This window comes from Camellia sinensis, chromosome 11 (genome assembly GCF_055761805.1).
Source record: "Camellia sinensis isolate YWXY chromosome 11, ASM5576180v1, whole genome shotgun sequence".
NCBI lineage: Eukaryota > Viridiplantae > Streptophyta > Magnoliopsida > Ericales > Theaceae > Camellia > Camellia sinensis.
In genome coordinates this window covers 69,526,425-69,540,641 of record NC_138971.1, presented here as the reverse complement: position 1 = coordinate 69,540,641, position 14,217 = coordinate 69,526,425, and the positions used below count along the sequence as shown (strand labels likewise).

The 14,217-nt window shown below is 36.4% G+C and overlaps 1 long non-coding RNA gene across 1 annotated transcript; it reads right to left on the bottom strand.

Moving 5' to 3' along the window:
- Window positions 1-3,118: 3,118 nt before the first annotated feature.
- Window positions 3,119-4,290, bottom strand: LOC145803151 (uncharacterized). Its single transcript, XR_014345269.1, has 2 exons — window positions 4,228-4,290; window positions 3,119-3,296 (listed from the first exon to the last, which is right to left on the bottom strand). It is a non-coding gene; the product is annotated as an uncharacterized LOC145803151 (long non-coding RNA).
- Between the last annotated feature and the right edge of the window lie 9,927 nt (window positions 4,291-14,217).

Genomic DNA, 14,217 nt, shown 5'->3' with positions numbered 1-14,217 from the left:
CTATGCACGCAGCAGTTTTCAAACAACCTAACATCGGGTAAGCAACCTGTCCTAATTTGGAATGGTCACCATGGATTTCGATATGCACTAGGTCGAATGGTCGAAAAGGGTGCCCCGGTAAAACCGGGGTTTGTGTTCCCATACTGTCAGAGCCCACAACCGGTCAGCCTTATGGTCATGTCTTGACAAGACAAGCCTCCGGCAAACCGTTCAGGAATGGCAGATGGCAAACACGGTGTCCTAGGCGCACCAATGCACATGTGATGCAAAGAAACACATAAATGAAATCAAAACGGGATATCACGAGTTCGAGTCAAGCTCTCTAAAAAAATTCCCCAGCAGAGTCGCCAGAAACTGTAACACGTCCGCGAGGGACCCCGCTACAGTTCAGACTCGATTTGTGTCACGGTTCTTAATTTGAACCAAAGAGTCCAAATCCGGCAAATCGTTTTGAGAAACAGATTTTTGAAAAGAAGTGCCAAACATGGACTGCTTTGTCAGATACAGAGTCGCCACCTAAATATTTTTTAAGGGGGAATTTAGGAAACCCTGACTCGATGCGAAAGGCCACATGTCCGTCATCACCAAAGTTGCCTCGGCTTGGGAGCTAGGGTACGATTGGGGAAGGTCAGCTATGAGCATCCCCTCTCGCCTGATCCGAAGATCGGCCTCTACTAACCGTGATATCCATTTTTGAAAACATTATGTGTTCTTATCCCGATTATTAGCCTAGAATTACTATGTTATGCGCACAGCACAAAAGTAAGACTAGATTGCCTAATTTGAGAATAAGCATTGCATATCCGTTTGTTTTGGAAAAAATGTTTTGGAATTTGCTACTCGCAAGTAGGCTAAAACACGAATTTCAATGAGCTATTCCAACTCAGACAATCCAACCTTCACCCACAGGCATTCTAGTAGTTATATCACATAAGCAGCTAGCCTCATGGTAATCATGCTATCATGGCAACACTCACACGCATGCAAGGATGCTAAAGCATAAATACTTACATCGTACTCCATGCCAAAACAAAGAACTCGTTAGCAATCAATGCATGATCCAAGTCCATGTTTAAATGTCTAATGCAACGCATACGGGATGTTACTAGAGTAGGCTCAGCTAGTCTATGAATGACATGTAAAAATGCACAAGTAGCATGTATTCAAGTTAGATTTGAAATACTAATGCAGTTAGCATGATGCGCCGCGCCCGGTGCATGCAATACTGATGAATGATGCACGCATGTATAGCATAAGGTATACTAAATTAAACATGACCTATTACTAACCATCAAAGCAGGTAAGTAAAAGGGAGAAAGAAGTGGGGGTTGGGAGACATGCACACACTCACCCACACTTATTACAAATTCGCCCTCGCTCGGAGGGACCAAAAGAATAATACAATTCGAATAATGAATTAACTATCCTAGCTAATTAATTATTGCAGATCAACTAAATTAATTAAACAAATTAATTAATTTAAGAAAGCAAGAAAAAGGGCCTCAGGAAGAGGGCTCAATGCACGCGTGCTCGGGTCTTGCTCGGAAGTCCACTGCCAAGCACAAGCTGCCTCTGTTTTCCCTGCTCTGCTTCTCTGAAGACTACCAAAGTCTCAGGATGTGCTCACTGGATGTTGGGGAATGCCACCGACTGGAGGGAATCATCATCGGCTATGATTTGGTGTCGATCGGCCAAAAATGAATCCATCGGCCACATATGGATTGCCGGTCGGCACTCTATGCAGTCGATCGGCAAAAAGTTCCTGCAGAATCTGTTTGACAGCAGCAGAGGACAAGGCTTTGCATGGCAATGCAGTTCAAGCAATGTATGCACCGACCATATCCCTTATCATGTTTATGACTCAAAGGGACATGGTCCTTGGTTCTCGGACCATCAATCGCGCATTTCAATGCATGATGGCCCAAGAGACCAAGTTATGCATGTTGATTTCAAATGCAACGCAAAAAACAAACAATGGGCCCCAACCTCCATCACAATCAATTCAAGAGGCAAGAGATGTATGCTTAATGTTATGCAACCTAGGCATGGAAGCTAAGCATGCAATATGAGCATGTGAACAAGCAATGTAAACATACAAGCATGCAAGTTATGCAAACTAACGAGCATGCAAGATGGATGAGTATACAACAACATGTGGGAATGGTCTTAAACCAAAATTGGCAGCTCTCAAATAGGCCCAAATCAGTGGCCAACATGCTCAAGAATGGAAGCCAAAACACATACAAATAGGCATGCATGCAAGGTCCAACACTTAGGCACATAGAGACAACTTTTAAGCACACTTAAAAGAGGAACAACATGGGCATATGGCATGCAATGTAAGCTCTAAAAGTCATGTTAATGATGGTGCCAAAACAAGCAAACAAGACAAGCATAGCATACAACAAATGATCTAAAGCCTAAGGCTCACCAAAAAAGCATTGAACTATACTTAGTGCAACCACACATGGCATGAATTAAGTGACTGAAAATAGAGATGTGACATGCTAAAATGAGCCTCAAAACCCACCTAAATGGCATCTAAATGGCTTAAGTACGGAAGCATGCACAAGGGCCCAAACAAGGAGCATAAGACAACAACCTTTTAACATATTAAAGGGATATCAAATGCAAGCATATAGGCATGCCACAAGGACTGAAATAACATGACAAGTGGTTCCAAACCGCTGAAATGATGCAAGGATGGCATGCTAGAGGGGTCAATCACTACTACAAAAACAGATAAAGATCACACTTTTTTTGTGTGATGTTTGTTATTTAATCACACTTTTTAAGTTTTATTAAAGTGTGATCTTTGGGAGTGTGATTAAAAGGGGTCATTTTTAATCACACTTTTTAAGTGTGCTTAGTAACATTTAGATCACACCTTTTAAGTGTGATCTTTGAAAGTGTGATTAAAAATGGTCATTTTTAATCACACTTTTGAAGTGTGATTAATAACATTTAGATCACACGTTTTAAGTGTGATTAATAACTAATAAAATCTGTAATAAAAAAAGAGTTCGACATATTTGAAAAATAATCAATATTATTTTTGTATGCGCATTTAAAGAATGTAATACACACTATATATTATATTTTGAATCATAACCACATATTGAATAGAATAACGTAATATATTTCATAAATGAAAATTAAATATTCAAAAACATATACAAAGGAATTAAATAAAAAAAATTAACTGTGCTTACATATATTAAAAAATGAAAAAACTTAAAAAACTAAGTTCTTTAATTCTTGGACCATATTTTGCATCTCTCCAAAAAATTTCTGACCTGAAAAATAAAAACACAAATTAATCTAGAAGTCGCTGATGCATATGAATAAACTAAAAAGTTAATACAGCAAACCAAAATAGGAACATTAATCATTTCTGCTTGATCTTAATCCTTTTGGAAGTAACTTCCCTGTTAACAATTAGATGCCATAGCAGTTCAGTGTCAATGACATTGTAATTAGGTCACTAATGAGCACAATATTTAAAAATGATAAATCTCAATACAGCTTGTGTACGATCTTTTTGTGAATGTATATTATTATTACTGTTGAACCATAATTCTAAGTACCCATAAATAAATAAATAAATAAATAAAAACTCAAGAATTTACTCCATATTTTTTTTAGGGGGGGAGGGGAGTACATACATTGCAGTTACTATCACCAGCAGCAACAGGTTTTGGAGAAGCAGAGGCTGCATTTATGAAAAGAATTCATCGAAGCTTCTAAATACACTTGCTTATTTTCTCTTTACACTCACTATATGCATTGTATATCTTTTATGTTACAAAGAAAAATTTGTGGATATAGGTGTAGAGATGAACATGGCGGGTGTGTGGTGGGTTTAGAAACTCCCAATTGCATCATTTAAAACGAAGATTATGCGTATATGTATGTTGTTTTACAGCATTATCCAAGTGAAATTGTTTCTTTTGAAGTTGCAACATTTTTTCCATTTTGTTTTCCATAGCATTTAAAACAAGTACTCTGTTTTATGTAAAAAATCATGTACAACATTGTATGAGAATATCACCAATTATATTTATTTTCAAAAATGGATCCGTTCTGGTTTGCAATCATCCCAGTTTGATTGGAGCTTTATTTGCAATGACACTATACTAATGATGCATTTGGTTCCCTAGATGCCATGGAAATAGAAAAATCCATGGTATTTAATAATGCAATAAGAAGCTGAAATATAAAGCTGACCTGTGTGACCCACTGTTCTCTCTGAGTCATATATCTCAAATTCATTTCCTCCATGCTCAAACAAACACCCAAGCCCTTCATTTTGTCCTAAAAGAGTACTAAAAAAAGTTAATGAAAAAAGGGCAAAATTTACTTTACCCCATATGGTTTACTCCATGTGTTGTTTACGCTCAGATGTTTAAAATAAGCATATAACCATCTATGGTTCGAAGATTAAAGTGCACCGTCTATACACTTCAGTGAAAGGATCAAAATACCTTTGAAGTATCCTTAACATTGAGCAAACTAAGGGCAATTTTGCCATCTTTTTGGGCATGAAATGTGTTTTAACAGAACCATTCGCATTCCAAGCACATGTTTTCAAATAAGCTATTAATTTTGATGGAATTTTGATGGTGCACCAAATCATAGGAAGGTTATATGCTTATTTCTAAATATCAAGAGGGGTAAACCACAAGTAGAATTAACCATGGGGTGTTGAAGTGAAGTTTGCCCCCCCAAAAATAAATGATCTAATACAACACATCACCACAGGGAATCAAAGCTTCTAAACAAGCTCATGGCACATGGAAAATAAGTGCAAACACTAACAGCTAGCACAAGCGTATGAAAAATCATAAAGAAAATACATTATTATCTCAAAATACCTAGCCAAGCATTGTAGCCTCAGATTCAATTCCTCCAACTCCCCAGCCAACAACTCCTGAGCCAGCAATCATAATTGTATGGGAATCAGTTCCAACCATGCTATCAGGGTACATAATGCCATAAAAATGTGAAGTAGTACCAACCCTAAAAAAATAAAAATAAAAATAAAAATAACTAGGTTGCAGCCTATGCATTAAAAGCAAAACATGCCTTAAATCATGATACAGTTTAATTGAGTGGCAATTATTTTTTACTATGTTTTTGGCTTAACTCCAACATTGTTACTGTTTTTATGCGCTAAAATATGAAATATGTTCACGAGGCCACGTGGTTCTTCAATCCTAACCATTAATTTGAAGGCATTGAACCATAGGATGGAATAGACATCAATCGAATCTACACTAGATTTCATTCAACGGGTGGAGCATTTTTTAAATGTTGAATCCATCTTTGTCTTTTCTATGTCGTCTATATATGAATATAACTTCAAGCCAAATTCAGCCCCCACCTTCCTAAAACTTGAGGGCCACAAACCACCAAACCTCTTATATTTTGAAGCCATCTTTCAACTCTCTTTCAAGAGACTACGTAGTCTTATTGGTTTTGAACGATATCAAAGAGCATGAGCAAGATGTTTTTACCAGTGATGCAGAGAATCAAAGAGAAGTCTCTGAAGTGTGACTTAGCCATGAAAGCAAGTCATGACTCTGCTTCTACTTCTGCCTTCCCTTCTGGATCATCTAAGCAGGTGAGAACAAATGTCGGTGCTTATAATCAATTGGCCTATAACAAAGCTGATAAGGATAACAATGATAACAGATACAAACAAGCTGAGGAATCTCTCTAGACAGTGATGTATTTGAGCTATTGGGGTCCTAATTGAAGTGTTAACGAAACTCGAAAAGCAGATCTAACTTCAGTGTTTTTTGTAGATGGTTTTTTGTTTTGAAGCAACCTTGTTGTACATAAGAGAGTTTGTGTGTGGATGAAACATGTCTATATAGTGGACTTCAGTACTGAATGAAGAACTCTATTTCTTTTCTTATTAGATCCCACCTATCCCTGCCATTATAACATAGTATATAGATTTAACATTGTAGCAGAGAGTAGTAGAGACATCATGAATATGAGATTAAGTGATCAAATAGTGTGCTTAAACAAAGATGAGCAAGCTTAACAATAAAGAGAGTAATGTAATTCAAGTCACAAAAAGGCACAAGCACAAAGATAAAATGTAGGATGCGAGGACTTGTTACTTGGCACAGACAGAAGTACCGGCTGCAAATCCAATTGAACGAAGAAAAGAAACAGGTTTTCTACATTGACAACAAATAACAAATAGTTGTAAGGCATGATTTCCAAGAACAAGAGCATACTTAAAAGATACCCATCGTTCCATAACAAACTTCCAATATGTAAGTCACAGTTGTTCGAATAAATTACCAATCTTAGCTTGCGTAGGAATGAATGTGACTCACACTGATGAAGAATTGAAATGACTATATTTTTTCCCAAATACTTGAACATAGAAGCAAAAGAATGAATTGGAAAATTTCAATTAGAATTGTTAATGCCTCTAGCCTCTGGTAGATTTTCACTTGTAGTTGTTCAATGTGCTACTTTAAAACCATTGTGAAAGCAACCAAACATTTCAAATAATTCTGTTGCTTTACCACAATCAATTATTGAATGTACATGACAATAGAAACTGAATTGCATACATTATAAACAACAACATTCTAATGCTATTTCAGATCTTGGATTTATCAAGGGAATTGAAAATGAAATTAAAGAAATAAATTCAGCTTCTTCTCCTTTATTTTCTTAGGTCTACAAATCTATAATCCAAAGCCTAAATGTGCGTGCTCGCTTAAACTATGCAAACTTTTAACCACGACTTGTATCACAATTATATAAATCTACCTCAAATACATCATCTGTTTCTTCATGTTCATAACTTCTTGGCTGCTACTTTTCTCCAATTTCATCATATCAAACAAAGCACAACCAAAATAAATCCAAGTTTTGTGCTTTTACTAAATTAGTGCTTCTCTCTGTTTAGCTAATTTTGTTTGTCAAGGTTATGTATAAGTACACGACACACTCGACTTTTGCCCATCCTTATTACTGAGTGAACTTGAACCTCTAAACCAAACATTGACATACATATAAATTATAATAGACATAAGAGAACATGAATTTACCATTCCACTGAGAATTAGATTTTTGGAACTTGATTGAGCTGATTCTAGTTTTTCCATTACAACTAAAGACCACATATGGAAATCAAAATGTATGACCTGCAAATTAAATTCTATCAATGTAATACGGCATGTGCTTTGTAGAAAATAGAAATGCAACACAAAGAAGAATTTTGGCCCATCACATTAACAAACTATAATGCTTAGAATAACATATAATTTTAATCTCTAATGCTGATTATGAACTGAAACTAATGTTGAACATACTCTCAATATTACAAATTAAAAAATAATAAATAAATTTAGAGAGAGAGAGAGAGAGGAAAACATAAACCTTGCCTGCTCATTAACAAAGCGTGCTGAAACAGAATTCAAAGAATACGAACTGAGTTTATAATCCCTTTACATAACCTGCACAATTAGAGTGATAGTATAAATTTTCGGTTTTGATAAAATCTTCATGAATATACCACAATGAACCAATCTGAGAGAGCATAGAAAACAATCCCAATGAGCATAACTTGAGGCAAATCAAATTGAACTCTCCCCATTAACTGTAACTTCTTTGCTCTCCCTCGTTCCATACTGTCTATAATCCCACAAATATCAAAAAAGTAAACATCTCAATCCTACACATCACATCAACATCAATGGTAGGAAATTATTATTAATTTGTTTTCCCCTTTCCCCTTTTCAAGCTCCGTTAGTTGGGTCTTTGACATCAAATTTTGTTTTCCATTTGTTTGTGATCTTCATTTATAATCTATTTCTAAACTCCAAAACCACTAATTGTCATTTAAATAGTTTGTTTTCATGTCGAAGGACACCTGAAATTTGACATTGTTCGTGATTCTTTCGTAACTTTCTGTTATACGTCGAAAATGCAGGAACTGACCTATTTTTCTTGAAACCTGAAAACGAGGTTGCATAACCCTCAAGATACTTTCTATGCTTGGTCTACTTCTCATTTTAAGCTTTGTTATTCTCAATTTGGAACTTTCATGCCTGAGAACTCCACAACAATTGTTCCAATTTCAAGATAGCAACAAACCAGTAGAAGGGAGGAGAAAACCAAAGCAGAAAATCAGCAAAACAGAGCAGAAAATCAGAGAATATGAAGGACAAGAGAAGAAAACTAGAACCTGGAAGCAAAAGGGAAAAAATTAGCAGAAAAAATGACCTAACAAAAAAAAATAAAATTCTGAAATAGTGAGCTGAAAAAAGAAGAAATGGGAGGAAATGAAGAGAAGAGAAGAAAAATAATGAGGTTCTGCCCAGATATAAATGTCATTAGGTGTTTAAGGTAACAAGCAGCAATGAAGACAACCATAATCAATATCTATTCCCAGAATTTTGACATAACCAAAATTAATTCAGAAACTCTTACATGTTCCCTTTTTAAAAATTTACAAATTTCAATCAAACCCCATTTAAATTATGGCCCATTCCTACAAGTTTGGGTAATCTAAGCTGGTTCATGTTTTCTATGCTATTTTTTTGTCAAACATTACAATACACACCCAACATAAGGACTGAATCAACAGAATATCCAATAGAAAAACAAAACAACAAAACAAAATCAAAGTGGATCTAGAACAAGAAACACAACAGGCCATAAAAACAACAAAACAAATCAAAGTAGGTCTACAACTAGAACCAGAAACACAACAGCCAATAAAAATAAAATAAAATAATAAAAAAATAAAGAAATTTAGGAGATGTGGTGAAGGTGGTGAATACATATACGTGCATAGACAGGAATATACATTGCTTTGCAAATGGCTAGGGCTCGTTTGCCCTTTCGGCTGCTCCTCCGCCGCTCGCCGTCGATCGATCGAGAGAGAGAGGGGGGGGAAGAAGAGATTAGAGATTTTTGGATTTGAGATTGGTGATTTTTTTTGTTTTGGGTGGGGGGAGATGAGCGGGAATGAAAAAAAAAGGGTGGGGAGGGAGCGGGAATGGAAAACAAAAGGGGCGGGAATAAAAAATAAATTTTTTTTTTGTCAGAAATGAAATTTAAATAATAAAATAATGTCGTTTATTTTTTTTTTTTTTTGGCAATGGGATTGCCGTCGTCAAAAAAAATTATTTTTTGTTAAAATATATATTTTTTTATAGTTAATGAATTTTTCTAAAAAAAATCTTTTTTTTTTAGTTATTAAGATTGAAAATTTATTTGTTTCATTTTTATTTTAATGAAAAAAAATATTATTATTTTTTAGTTGGTAGAAGTAGGGGTAAAATATTTTTTTTTGTCAGAAATGAAATTTAAATAATAAAATAATGTCGTTTAACTTTTTTTTTTCTTTTTACGACGGGGGTTGTCGTCGTTAAAAAAATTTATTTTTTGTTAAAATATATATTTTTTTGTAGTTAATGAATTTTTTTTTAAAAAAATTCTTTTTTTTTAGTTACTAAGATTGAAATTTTATTTGTTTCATTTTTATTTTAATGAAAAAAAATATTATTATTTTTTATTTGGTATAAGTAGGGGTAATATTTTAATGAAAAATATTTTCCACTAAAATAAAAGTTAATTTTCTGTGGTCAATGAAAAATATTTTTCTACGGCCCATTTTTTTTGTTATTAAAAATCATGAACAAGTTTTTGTGATAGAGAAGAGGGAGTGGCAGTAGTGGTGAAGCTGGTGGATAAGAGATGGTGGTGGTGGTGGTGGTGGTGGTGGCGGCGAAGGAGATTAGTGGTGAAGTTGTAGTAGTGGTAGAGTAGATGAAGTGGCAAGGGTGAATGAGTGGTAATGGTAGTAGTAGTGGCAGTAGTGGTGAAGGTGGTGGATAAGAGATGATGGTGGTGGTGGTGGTGGCGACGGCGGCGAAGGAGATTAGTGGTGAAGTTGTAGTAGTGGTAGAGTAGATGAAGTAGCAAGGGTGAAGGAGAGGCAATGGTAGTAGTAGTAGCAGTAGTGGTAGTGGTGGCAATGGTAGTAGTAATGGTAGTCGTAGAGGTGAAGTGGCGACAGTGGTAGTAATGGTGGTAGTGGAATGACATTTGCAGTAGTGGTGAAAGGTGGTAAAGGAGATGGGTGGTAAGAGAGAGAGAGAGAGAGAGAGAGAGAGAGAGAGAGAGAGAGTGTGTTGAGCGAGAGAGAGACAAAGTGGTCACTAAAAGTGCATTTTCTTGTAGTGGATAGATAAATTGAGAGGGAGCTTAGTAAATAGAAAAGACAAGAGCGAAAGAGTGAGCAACGCGAACACAGTGGGGGAAAGAGAGAGAGAGAGGGACAAAAAGATAAAGAGATAGAGAGTGAGAGACAGAAAAAGAGACAGAGAGAGAAGAGAGATGAACGAGAGAGAGAGATAGAGAGGAGAGAGATGAGCGAGAGAGACATAGAGAAAAGAGAGATGAACGATGGTGACAGAGAGAGAGATAGAGAGAAAAGAGATGAGTGAGAGAGACAGAGAGAGATGAGAGATGAGAGAGATAGAGAGATGAGAGATGAGCGAAAGAGACTGGGAGAGAAAAGAGATGAGAGAAGAGATAGATGAGTGAGAGACACAGAGAGAGAGAGAGAGATAGATAGACAAAAAGAAAAGAGTGATGAGTGAGAGAGAGAGAGAAAGAGAAGAGAGAGAGGAAGATGAAAAAATTGGTGAAAAGATATAGACAAACAGAGAGAGAGAGAGAAAAAAAAGAACGAAAGAGATAAATGAGAGAGAGACAGAGAGAGATGAGCGAGAGAGATAAAGAGAAGAGAGATATAGAAGAGAGACAGAGAGAGAAGAGAGATAAGAGAGATAGACAGAAGAGAGATGGACGAGAGACACAAAGAGAAAGAGAGACAGACAGACAGACAGATAGAGAAGAGTGATGAGTGAGAGAGAGAAAAATAAGAGAGACAAAGACATAGAGAGAAAGAGAAAGAGAGACAGACAGACAGATAGAGAAGAGTGATGAGTGTGAGAGAGAGAGAGAGAGAGAGAGAGACAGAGACAGAGAGATAGGAAGATGAAAAAATGGGTAAAAAAGTTCCGTGTCTAAAGCCTCATTTTCTAGTAGTGAGTCATCTCTATCATTCATGGGTAGAATAGAGGCGCGGATTTGGGAATTGTATATTTTATATAAAAATCAAATTGAAATATTTTATACAATCACACTTTAATTAAAATGTGTGATTAAAAAATATATATATATATATAATCACACTTATTTAAAAAGTGTGATTAAAAAGTAGTAGTGTATATATAATCACACTTTAATTAGAATGTGTGGTTAATATATATATATATATATATAATCACACCTATTTAAAAAGTGTGATTAAAAAGTAGTAGTGTATATATAATCACACTTTAATTAGAAGGTGTGATTAAAAAATATATAAATAATCACACTTTAATTAGAATGTGTGATTTAAAAAATATATATATATAATCACACTTGTTTAAAAAGTGTGATTAAAAAGTAGTAGTGTATATATAATCACACTTTAATTAGAAAGTGTGATTAAATATATATATATATATATAATCACACTTAATTGAAAAGTGACATAAAAAATAAATATTATCACACTCAATCAAATTAAGTGTGATTAAAATATAAATCTAATTTTTTTTATCACACTTCCAATAAAAGTGAGATCTTTTTTTTTTGTCAAAGTGTGATCTTTAACTATTTTTGTAGTAGTGAATGCTCAAGGTATACAAGAGAGTTTGCATGGTAGCTATACAAAGCAAAGCATGGATGACTCAAATGACCAAAAACAGTCCCTTAGCATACTAAAACAAGCATAAAAGCTTCACAAAGCTAGGCCAAAACACATGAGCATGGTAGTCTAAATGCTAAGCACATGTTGAGGCAAATCATGGCATTACAAGGCATGTATGCTAAGCAAACATGGTGTACCAAAACCAACTCAAAACAATGCTATTTCATGGAAAAATAAGCATAAATAATAGCTAAGGCATGGTCAACAAGAGCCTAAGCTAGGTGCTCCCTTAAGAGGCAAAAATGGTCCTTTTCAAGGACAACAAGGAGAGGGAGTGACCCTCTCCTTCTTGGGACCTCAAGGCACCATCCTTCTTGGGACCTCAAGGCACCATCAGTGGTGAGGAGGCCTAAACACCAAAGTCCAGGAGCTCACACAAAATAGCACAAAACAAGGGCCAAACAAGACTTAAGAGGGGTCAAACAATCCCAAAGCTTAAAACACTCTTAACAAACTATTTAGAGGCCTTAAAAACAGAACTTTTATGTTTTATATGCAAAGCCAAAAAATAGTTGCAAGATAGGTAAAAGTAGTGTGCAAAAATGGGGTAAAAAGGGACTAGTTTCTTACCCTTGAAGTCCTTCTTCACAAATGATGATCTTGTTGCCTCCTTGAGCTCAAATCCAGTCAAGAACACCAAGAACAACCCTCTGGTCCCTCAACAACCAAGAGAAGGTGTAACACTATGTGTTTGTGTGCAATAGTATGGACAAACACACACTAGACACACACAAGAGGGAGATATAGAGATAGGAAATATGTATCAACCCTAACCCTAATCCAGAGCTCCCTCTGAAATTTTTGTAACCCTAATGCCAGAAGAGGAGCCCTCTTCTTATAGGCAACTCCCTCTTGTAAGGCTTCCAAAACAAGCCATCCAAGAGGGAAATCCCTCCATACACGTGTATGGAGGGGAACAGAGTGGGTGCCAGCTATCACAGCTGGCACAAAATATCTACTAAAAGTAGATGAACAGTGATCGGCCATTCAAAATTGCCATTTTGGCAAAATAAATGGCCGATCGGCAACAAATAGTGCCGACCGGCAATATACATTGCCGATGGCATAAAATCACTGGCTGGTGGCCTCAAGCCATGGCCGGTGATGTGTAGGGATGCCTCACAAGGCATTCCCTACCCCTCCAAGGAAAAACACAAGTGTTTGGTGCAAAACCAGACACAACACGGTCGAGTCGAGAGATCCTGAGGCAAGGCGCGCAACCGAGACCTCCGGGAACTCAAGACGAACACAAACAAGGGTAATCACCAAGTGTTCCAATGGTGACGTCCAAGTCTTGAGGACGGTCAAAACTGGGGTGTCTACACATATGTATGCGCCTCAATTCTGGATACCGAATCAACCTAGTCTGTCACCCTGTTGGAGAATAGGAAAAGTTGCGACCATAGTCAGGGAGAAAAATAGTACCTGCAGTTCAACCAAGAAGAAGCGAAAGATCCCCAGCGGCATGAGGTAAGTCATTGCCAATTGCCCCTGTAAGGTACCTTCACCTCTTAGCTATTACATTGCATTTTAGCCACTACATTATAGTGCATCGCATAAATCCTCAATTTTTAAACCGGCTTCCCGTAGCATATAAGTCCAATCATCAAAATCTTCCCGCATATCAATTTATCCTGCCCCTGAACTACGTTGGTTTGATTCCTTACAAAGGGATACGTAGGCAGCCTACGGGAGCAATCATTTATTTGTCTGTACTTTGTATGTTTGTCTAAGTCTTCGCCCTTGTCTCTAAACTCTCTTTTAGGGCCATTTTTGCATAATAGATTAGCCCTATTTGTGTTCACTTTTGAGACTTGTTATAAACTGAAAAAAGTCTCCTTTTGACATCATCTTCATGTCTGAGTAAGGGAATTTTCTTGTTTGAGGTCATATGCTTCCTTGTATGCTTGATTGTCCCTTATTTTGAGCCTTACACCTAAGCTCTTGTTGCATGCTTGGTTTGGCCTTCTAGCCACTGAAATCTAGTGGATTTTCAGTGGCTAGCACACTATTTTGAGCCTCCAAATCAGAGGGGGGTGACCCCCTCTCACCTTGACTTGTTTGATGGTCTTTTTTGCCTTCCAAAGAGACCCTATCTTGCATGTTTCCTAGCCACATTTCAAGGTCAATTTGGTATGTTTTGGAGCTATCATATTTCATTTTCAAAGTTGTTTGTGCCATGCTAAGTGTACATCCTGTGTGTGCCTAAGAATCCCTTGCATAGCTCTCCAAAGGAGCTCATCATTTTTGCATGTATTGGTTGCATCTCCATGGTTATTTGGGAATATTTTCACATGTTTTATTCACTGATTTTTTCTGGTTTGGTAAGATTCCATGTTCATCCTATACTTTCCATATAACTCATGTTTGCTAGCCAATCTTGCATGCTATTTTAGTCCACTATGCCAGCA